General features: G+C 44.8%; 1 pseudogene; it reads left to right on the top strand.

Moving 5' to 3' along the window:
• The first annotated feature begins 1,233 nt into the window (after positions 1-1,233).
• On the top strand, positions 1,234-2,225 carry LOC102484137 (metalloreductase STEAP1 pseudogene; annotated as a pseudogene).
• Positions 2,226-9,567: the final 7,342 nt, after the last annotated feature.

The following is a 9,567-nucleotide window of genomic DNA, read 5'->3' as shown; positions in this document are numbered from 1 at the left end:
AAAGAGGAATGGAAAGCAACTGTAGATAACAGAGACAGTGTGGGAAGAGGGTGGGAAATGACAGAGGGTGAGAAATATGGGGGGAAATTGTACACACACACACATACACACATACACACATATATAAGAAACAAATGGAAAATTATTTGTTGACAATAACATACATGATTAAGCCATTTTGCAATGTATTCTGGATGGGAAATCACATTTTGTATGCTGTGATGATGCTCTTTGTGGGTTTGTATCTCTGATCCATATTTCTTTCGAGAATGCAATAAGGGGAGCCAGGAGGTGGAATAGGGGTTAATGTGCTGGACTCCCACTTGGCCAATCACAGTTTGAGTCCTGGACCTGGTAGCTTAAAAATCATGTTGGGTGCGTGTGCATGAGTGCCCCAGATCCCGGGAGGAGAATGGAAAAGAAAGGATGGTTGTACCCCCAGGGAGTGATTTCTCACTTTCCCTCTCTCTTGTCTCTCTTTGTCAAGCACACAGACTCTATAGCAAAATACTAAAAAAGAAATGGGTGAGGAAGAGTGTAGTCATAGGACCAAGCAGTAGGAAGGTCCTTCATGTGCTGAAAAATGGGAAATGAGACAAAGAGCCCTTGGAACGGTGACTGGAACATAGGAGACACTCAGTATTAGCTGTGATTGTCTCTGTTTTGTTTTGTTTTTGCCATAGGGAGAGACAGAGAGAGAGTGAGAAAGCACCCTTTAGGAGAGATGGCCATGCCACAATCCCTTCCCCTCTACTCTCTTTTCAGGATTTTGGTCATGCACCCACATGTGCCTGCCATGTTTTTCAAGCTACTAGGTATGGAACTCCAACTGGGCAGTTGGCCACGTGGGTCCAGCCACCTTCAGTTCCACCCATCAGCTGGCCCAGTTGTGATTGTCTTCACCATCATCATCCATGTGAGGTCTACAGGCTGCACACAGGCTTGTCGTGGGAAGTGAGAAGCCACACGAGGCACGTGAAGAAAACCACAGGCCTCAGCTCTGGTTAGGCTGAAGACTACACCCTCTCCCTCATAAAGACAAATCTGGGCATCAGAAACAAAAGGAAAGGTCCACCCACAGAAAGATCATGAAGCAAAGCAGCCAGCTTTAGAAGACCCCAAAGAGTTCAAAAGCTCCGGCGCCACCTGTCACCAACACCTCTGGGAACCACTGCGCTTTACAGTCAAGTCACAAGGAGCGGAGAACTGAAGCCATACTACTTTACAGAGTCAATGAAGAGCAGAAAGACATCACAAAACAAATGGAAAATGAAGCTTAGGCATAATCCAGAAGAATATTATATGAATAAGGATACAGAAGAGATCAGTACACTGAAAAGACCTGTGGTTTTGCATTTTCGCCAACCAGCCCATGTTGATGAATTTGATTGCCCCTCAGAAGCTCAGTAGAAACCAGAACTTCTTCCAAAATGGCACTTGCCAGTTAAAATAACTGCTACTTTTCGATTTTTCTTTTTTTTCTTTTTTTGGGTTTTTCTGACAAAGAGCGCATGCTCTTGCCAGAGAGATAGAAACACTGAGAGAGAACACGAGAACTCACTTCCCAGGGACGATGGCCACACCACAATCCCTTCTCCCCCATTCTCTTCCTGGGATTTTTGGCATGAATGCATATGCGCATGGTATGAGTTTCAGGCAGCTGGGTCCAGGACTTGAACCATGCTTAGTCATGTGGGAGTCTAGCACCTTTACCACCACACTACCTGCTGGCTCCTCTTGATACTCTTTTGAGAGAAATAATTCACCCTTTAGCAACGTCTCATCGACAATATTTTTCTAGGATTCTAATTCTGGTAATCAACAAAGTCTTGCCAATGTTTTCCATCACACTCTTGGCATCGGTTTATCTGCCAGGTGTGGCAGCACAGCTGGACAGCTTCCTAATGGAACCAAGAAAATGAGAAATGAGATATGGCCCAGGGGTTCTACCAGTGGATGTTGACGAGAAAGCAATTTGGGTTTCTCAGTTTCTTTTTTTGCTCTACTGTCTCATCCAGTGAGGTAATCCTCCATGTACAAGCTGCTAAACTGGGCATACCAACATATGCCATGAAATAAAGAAGATGCCCGGATTGAACATGATATTTGGAGAATGGAGATGTATGCGTCTGAGAATTATGGTGCTTGCAATACTGGCATTGTTGGCCGTGACATCTATTCCTTCTTTAAGATGTCCCACCCATCCCTGCCCCTGCCATGCTTAGAATGTGCTGGGTATTCGGTATGTTGGCCTACTAATTGAAAGGGGGATGAAGGAGAAGAAAAAGCCCAAAGAGATAATATTTCCAACTGAAAGTGCCAAAAACAGAACAGAGACATTATAAAGGGGAACCAGTTTTTGTAACAAGTTGAATTCTTAGACAACAACGGCAGGAAGTGAAGCTCCATGTTGCTAGAGGTACTCAAGCCCAGAAACTATTTGGTGGGAATGTTACTAAGACTACGCTTCCAATCAGTGCAAGACAGAATGAAGTGAACTCGGAAGTACCTTCCAACTTCATCTTCTATGAACCTGAGTCCATGTAAAGTTAGTGAAGTACTTTGCCTAGCGTCATGCAGCTAGTTAGTGATAGACGACCAGATCCCAGGTCTATCCATGTCTAGTTCAGTATTCTTACCTCTACACTATTTTAACTTTACGTCCGGATTCATTGCAAGGTAGGAATTTAAGTTGTACTCTAAGGGCTGAACAGGAACACCTATATAAAAACAAATTCAGGGGTCCACCAGGTGGCATGGTGGTAAGGGCGCTGCATTCTCACATAGTCAACCACGGTTCAAGTCCCAGACCTGGCAGCTGCTTTCTCATTTCCCTCCTCTCTCTCTCTCTGATGACTATAGCAAGTTAAATAATAATAATAATAATAATAATAACAAATAAAGTAATTATTTTTAAAAATCAGTAAGAATTGGCTCTGAGACACAGCAAAGCTGCACTTGACTCTGTTGCAGGGCAGCCGACCCAATGGGCAGAGTGTGAATTGGGGAAGTAGATCTATTGGATTGGCTCTGTCACTCTACTGTGTTGCTTTGGGCAAGGTGTCTAACTCCCCATAGGTAGACAATATTTTCTCATCTGTAAAATAAAGGTAAAACCCAAACGAGGGGCCAGCAGGTAGCGTGGAAGTGGGCTGATGATGGTGCAGCAGTAAAATGACATGCTCTCTATGTTTGGTCCACATGGGAAGGTTCCAGACTCATGTCCAGGGATCTCCCTGAGTAAACCAGGTGTTCGCATGCTCATGATGCAGGGCTTGCTGGGCTGGGGCAGCTCATCGAGTCAAGAACCTGTTGGGAGTGCCTGCCTGTGTCTTTCTGTCTCTCTCTAGCTTATTCATGGACGAATTTTTTTTTTCCATAGTGCAAGTGCACTGGCCAGAGAGAGACAGAGTGGGAGAGAAAAAAAAAAAAGTGAAAAATCACCAACACCCCCCCACCCGGGAGGAAGGCCACATAAACATATTCCCAGCATGAGTTTTAAGCCCCTGGGTCCAGGACCCGAACCATGGGCACCCATGTGCAAGCCAGGATGTTAACCACCATGCCACCTGCTGGCCCTCAATAAATAAACTTTTAAAACAAAATAAAATAAAATAAATGTAAGTGTTTCTCAGAAGAGTACCACAGAGGTGACATTCAGTCTTCCTGTGATCTAAGACCAAACAGGCACCAAACAATCGATACCAACACTCACTTGTCTGTCAAGCCAGTGTACACAGGGTGACTCGCTGCACAAGGTAATTATCAGTAAACATGGAAGCATTGTGGCAAAGAAAGAATATGAACTTTGGAGCCAAATAAACCTAATTTTCTTTTTTCATGCTGTGTCTCACTGCATTATGATCCTCTTGCCTCAGCTCCTGACTAGCTGGACTATGGGTGCCTGGCTTTTTGGGTGGGCCTCAGCCTGCCAGATGGCTATTAGCCAGCATGCACTATCTCAGCTGGGCCCAGATTTTGTGTTTTTGGCTTTAAGGTTTTTTTCTTACTTAATGATAGAGTGCGTGTGAGAGAAAGAGAGAGGTGAGCACCTTTCACAGGGTCACTCTACAGTCTCCCCCTCGTCTCCCAGCCCATTGGATCTTGGGCACTTGCATACGTGACTGACATGTTTCAATCTAACTGGGCCAAGCACTGAAGCAGTGGTTGCCATGTGAAATCTGGTTTCTCTTGAGCAGCACATTACCACCATGCCACGGAGTCAGGCATTATTATTTTTAAGATTTTACTTATTTATTTATTTTTAACAGAGAAAGTGAGAAGCAAGCCACCAGGTCCAGGACTTGAACAGCAGTCAGCCACATGGGAGTCCAGCACCTTAACCACCATGCCACCTGCCAGTCCCCCAATATTTTTTAAAAAAGAATTATTTGGGGCCAGCAGGTGATGTGGTGGTTAAGGCACTGGATTCCTACATGACCGACTATGGTTCGAGTTCTGGACCTGGTGACTTTTTCTCCCGCTCTGCTTCTGTCTGGTCAAATTAAAAAATAATAGCAAATGGAAATAAATAAATATTTTTAAAAATTTTTTATTTATTTATTTATTTAAGCACACACACACACACACACACACACACACACACACACACACACACAATGGGGCATGGCCATGCATACTCCCTTCTCTTCCATCTTTCCATCCTGCCAAGATTTTGGGCAAACACATACAGAACGCCCAGCATGGTTTCCACGCTGCCAGGGCATGGACTCTAACTGTGGTTGGCCATGTGAGATCTGTCAATAGCTCCCTGAACCCCTTGGCTACAAGGCCAGCCTGGTAAGCAAATATTTTTCATTTGATCTTGCATTTGACTTCTCCTGTAGTGTAGCCAATATATTATTTCACAGTCTCAAATATTGTAGGCTCTTTATTTACTTATTTATTTTTAGAGGTTTTTGCCTTAGGGCACATTCACTCACCAGAGAGAGACAGAGACAATGAGAGGGAAAATGAGAAATCACGCCCTGGGGGGATAGCCATGCAATTCCTTCTCATCCATTCTCCTCCTGGGGTCTTAGGCACGCACGCATGCACACCCAGCATGACATTTTTTTTATCTTTTTTTTGGAGAGATTTTCACTGTAGGGCGCGTGCGCTCGCCAGACAGACAGAGAGAGACAGAAAGCGAGAAATCTCCCCCCAGGGGGGATGGTCACGCCGCAATCCCTTCTCCTCCATTCTCCTCTCGGGATCTTGGGCACGCACGCACACGCGCCCGGCGTGAGATTTAAGCCACCGGGTCCGAGACGCGAACCGCGGTCGACTACGTGGGAGTCCAGCGACATAGCCATTACGCTAACTGCTGGTTCCCGCCCCTGTAAGGCTCTTTAAAAGCTCGTAGGTTCTAGGCACCAATTTTCTAGTGCTTATTAGATAAAATGGCCCTGAGACTGTGGCAGTCGGGAAGATTCATGGTGAATGACTAGGATTAAAAGGCTGGCAGGTGGTATGGTAGTTAAGGTGCTGGACTCCCTCACAGCCAATTATGATTTGAGTCCTGGACCTGGTGGCTTGCTTTTTCAGTCTCCTTCTCTCTCTCTATCACACTCTCATCAAATTGAAGAAGAATAATAAATAAGCTTGAATAAATAATTTTTTAAATAGAAAAATAAAAATGCAATCCCAGGAACTCGTTCCCCAGGCCTCCCTGAGTGAGGTTGGTGATCTCCAAGGCCAGCACCCACTTAAGAGAAAGCACGTTTATTGGGACCAGCAGTTAGCGTAATGGCTATGTCACTGGACTCCCATGTAGGCAACCACGGTTGGAGTCCCAGACCTGGTGGTTTAAACTCATGCCGGGCACATGTGTGTGCGTGCCCAAGATCCTGAAAGGAGAGTGGAGGAGAAGGGATTGCGCTGTGGTCATCCCCCCTGGGGGGTGATTTCTTGCTTTCTATCTCTCTGTCTTTCTGGCAAGTGCACGCACCCTATAGCAAAAACCTCTCCAAAAAGAGAGAGAGAGAGAGAGAGAGGGAGGGAGAGAGAGAAAGCACGTTTGCAAGTAAATTGGATTCAGAACTGGCAAAGTCTGTGGTCAGTCACTTTGGTCAGCAAAAAATGTTTAGGCCAGCCCTTGGCTCCTGCTGCCACGCCTACTCTCTTGCTCCAAAGCTTGGAAGATTTAGGTCTGCAACTGTTAATGAATAATCATTTGGTAATTCATCTCGATGGGAGAGGCTCAGGTGAAGGCCAGCAAGAGAGAACAGACTACCTGCAAAAGAAAGACGAAAGAGAAAGAAAAGAAAGGAAGAAAAATACCACCTGGTGCCCATGTCAACTGCTCGCTGCATGTTTTCCTATGTTCAAAATTCAATATTTTGTTTGCTTTATGGGGAAGAGTGCATGAAGGGATCTCCATGTGGAAAGGGTGAGTTCTGTTGGTGAACAAGGCTCCCCTGGGGTGGAGGGACAAACTTTGCAAAAGTTTCACTTCAGAAATACAGATCCTAAGAGCCTCAGTGATTTTTTTGTTCAGAGACCTTTTTTTATTAAATGTATAAAAAAGTAGTCCTCATTTTACAAGCCCAAAGTCAGAAAAAAAATGTATGCGTGTACATTATTTATAAACTGTATCCACCCCAAAATTCACTGCAGACACAATCTGTATTACATTCAACTCTATTTCATTCAACATCTGCATCTTTACATGATACTAACTGCAAAGTAAATACCAAATGAAAGCCTCAGTGAGTTTTGCCACATTGGGAAGCATTTTAACTCAAAGGCAGAGAAGTTGCACAAATCCCAGTAAAACGCTGCGTGAGCTACTACACACTGACTCAGACCCAAGAGCTGTAGCACAGGGCGAGTTCTCCCAGCCGTAATCATTGCTTCTTCCCTTGACAAGTTTGCAACATCTGACTGTCACTGGTATTGTAATGTACTAGACATGAGAGGCCTTCAATAACTTCATGAAAATACATGTTATAGGGGCCAGGAGGTAGCAAGTGGTGGTTAAGGCATTGTATCCCACAGACTGACTCAGTGATTCAAATCCCAGACCCAGCGACCTGAAAAAACACACCAGGCATGTGTGCATTCATGCCCAAAATCCTGAGAGGAGGGTGGAGGAGAGGGATTGTGGCATGGCCATTCCCCCGGGGGAGGGGGTGTCATTTCTCACTTTCCCTCTCTCTATGTGGCTCTCTCTGTCTCTCTCTGGCAAGTGCACATGCCCTTTGGCAAAAAAAAAAAAAAAGGGCATATCATGAAAAACCTATGCATGTATTTCAAATTATTTAGTATCAAACTAAACTTGTACTTTAATTCAATTTTCCATAAATTTTTCAAGGCCCTCTTGTGTATTATTCAAATAAGTCATTATTAAAATAAGTCCTTGAATATGAAACTATGTTTTTCAAAGAATACTAGCGTTACTGGCATAGGCAGGTGGCATGGTGGTTAAGGGCTCTAGACTCCCACATGGCCGACAGTGGTTCAAGGCCTAGACCTGGCAGCTTGCTTTCTCACTTTCCCCCTCTCTCTTTCTCTTTCACTCTGTCCATCTCTGGTCAAATTTAAATGAATAAGTAAAGTTAAATAAAATAATTCTTTAAAGACAAAACCAAAAAACAAACAAAAAAAGAATTGTTAAAAAAGAATGCTGGGACCAGCAGTTAGCGTAATGGCTATGTCGCTGGACTCCCACGTAGTTGATCGCGGTTCCAGTCCCGGACCCGGTGGCTTAAACTCACGCCGGGCACGTGTGCATGCATGCCTAAGATCCCGAGAGGAGAACGGAGGAGAAGGCATTGTGGCATGGCCATCCCCCCTGGGGGGTGATTTCTCACTTTCTATCTCTCTGTCTCTCTCTGTCTTTCTGGCGAGTGCAGGTGCCCTATAGCAAAAAAACTCTCAAAAAAAAAAAAAAAAAAAGAATGCTAGTGTTACTTAATAAATGGAAGTAAGGGGAACAGCAGCTGGTGCAATGGCTATGTTGCTGGACTCCCATGTAGTCAACCATGGTTCAAGTCCCGGACCTGGTGGCTTAAACTCAGGCTGGGCACGTGTGCGTGCGTGCCCAAGATCCCGAGAGGAGAATGGAGGAGAAGGGATTGCAGTGTGGCGATCCTCCCTGGCAGGTGATTTCTCGCTTTCTGTCTCTCTGTCTTTCTGGCAAGTGCTCATTCCCTATAACAAAAACCTCTCCAATAAATAAATAAATAAATGAAAGTATGGGGCCATCAGGTAGCCTAATGGTTAAGGCGTTGGACTTCCACATGGCCAACTATAGTTCAAGTCCTAGATCTGGTGGCTTGAAACGTGCAGGGCACATGTGCATGCATGTCCAGAATCCCAGGAGGAGAATGGAGAAGGGATTGAGATGTGGCCATTCCCCTTGAAGGGTGAATTCACACTTTCCCTCTCTCTGTCTCTATCTAGTTAGCACATGTACTCTATGGCAAAAACCTAACAAATAAAATAAATAAATAAATGGAAGTGAAAACAAATATGATGAATATTTTCATACTTTCAAAAATTCTATCCAGATATTGTTTTCAGCTAAAGACTCAGCCTGAATGAGTCTCTACTGAAAAGTTGAAGCAAACATTAGAGAGTTTAAACTTTCTCTAAGAGACTTTCTCTAAATGTTATCAGAAGGTTAAAAGAAGATCATCTGGGACCAGCACATGACATAATGGACTCCCACGTAGTTGACCACAATTCGAGCCCCAGACTTGGCGACTTAAAACTCACACCAGGTGCATATGCATGTGTGCCCAAAATCCCAAGAAGAGAATCGACAAGGGAGGTGATTTCTCACTTTCTGTCTCTTTGTCCCTCTGTCTCTCCAGCAAGCGCACGCCCCTATAGCAGAAATCTCTCTTAAAAGGTCATTTAAGGTGATGTTCTTGCACCACCTAAAATCACAGAGCTGCTCTGACCATGCTCTGCCTCCATAGAAAACTCTGCTTCTCGGCTTGGCACTAGACCAAACGGATGGGTTGAAAGTCAGGAAGTTCCTGCCCCCAGTTCTGCCACTCACTCGGCGGCCTTGGGAAGGACACTTGCCCTTTCAGGAACTTGAGCTCCTTCATCTGTAAAATGAGGCGGTCTCAATGAGCTCAAGGTCATTCCAGCTCTGATCCTCTGTCATTTCAAGATATTCTCCAACAGGGCAAGACATCAGGCATGGAAAATACCCAATTCAGCAAGCTGCTTTGCAGCTGGGGCAGTGACGCTCTTACTAAGAGAGACTGTTTTGTTTTTGTTTCCTCACTTCAGTGAAAAACTGGGCTGCAGAATGGAGAGGGATTAGCCTGACTTCACAACGTGAACATCGACTCTTGCAGGAAAACCTAAGCTAGCCTGGGAGAGTTAGGCACGGACCCTTGGCCTATTTCTTTTTCCAAGATTAGTTTCTCTTCATGGTGACTTCTGAGTTTCACACACACACACAAAAAAAACAAAAACATGGAAGTGTGGAAATACTAGGAGCTTTGGAAGCTGAGAGACATTGGTTAAAATCCTGGGGGCCGGCAGGTGGTGTGATGGTTAAGGGCGTTGGACTCCCACATGGCCAACTGCAGTTCGAGTCCTGGA

This window comes from Tupaia chinensis, unplaced genomic scaffold (genome assembly GCF_000334495.1).
Source record: "Tupaia chinensis unplaced genomic scaffold, TupChi_1.0 Scaffold138584_1, whole genome shotgun sequence".
Taxonomy (NCBI): Eukaryota; Metazoa; Chordata; class Mammalia; order Scandentia; family Tupaiidae; genus Tupaia; species Tupaia belangeri.
This window is presented reverse-complemented; position numbering and strand designations above follow the sequence as displayed.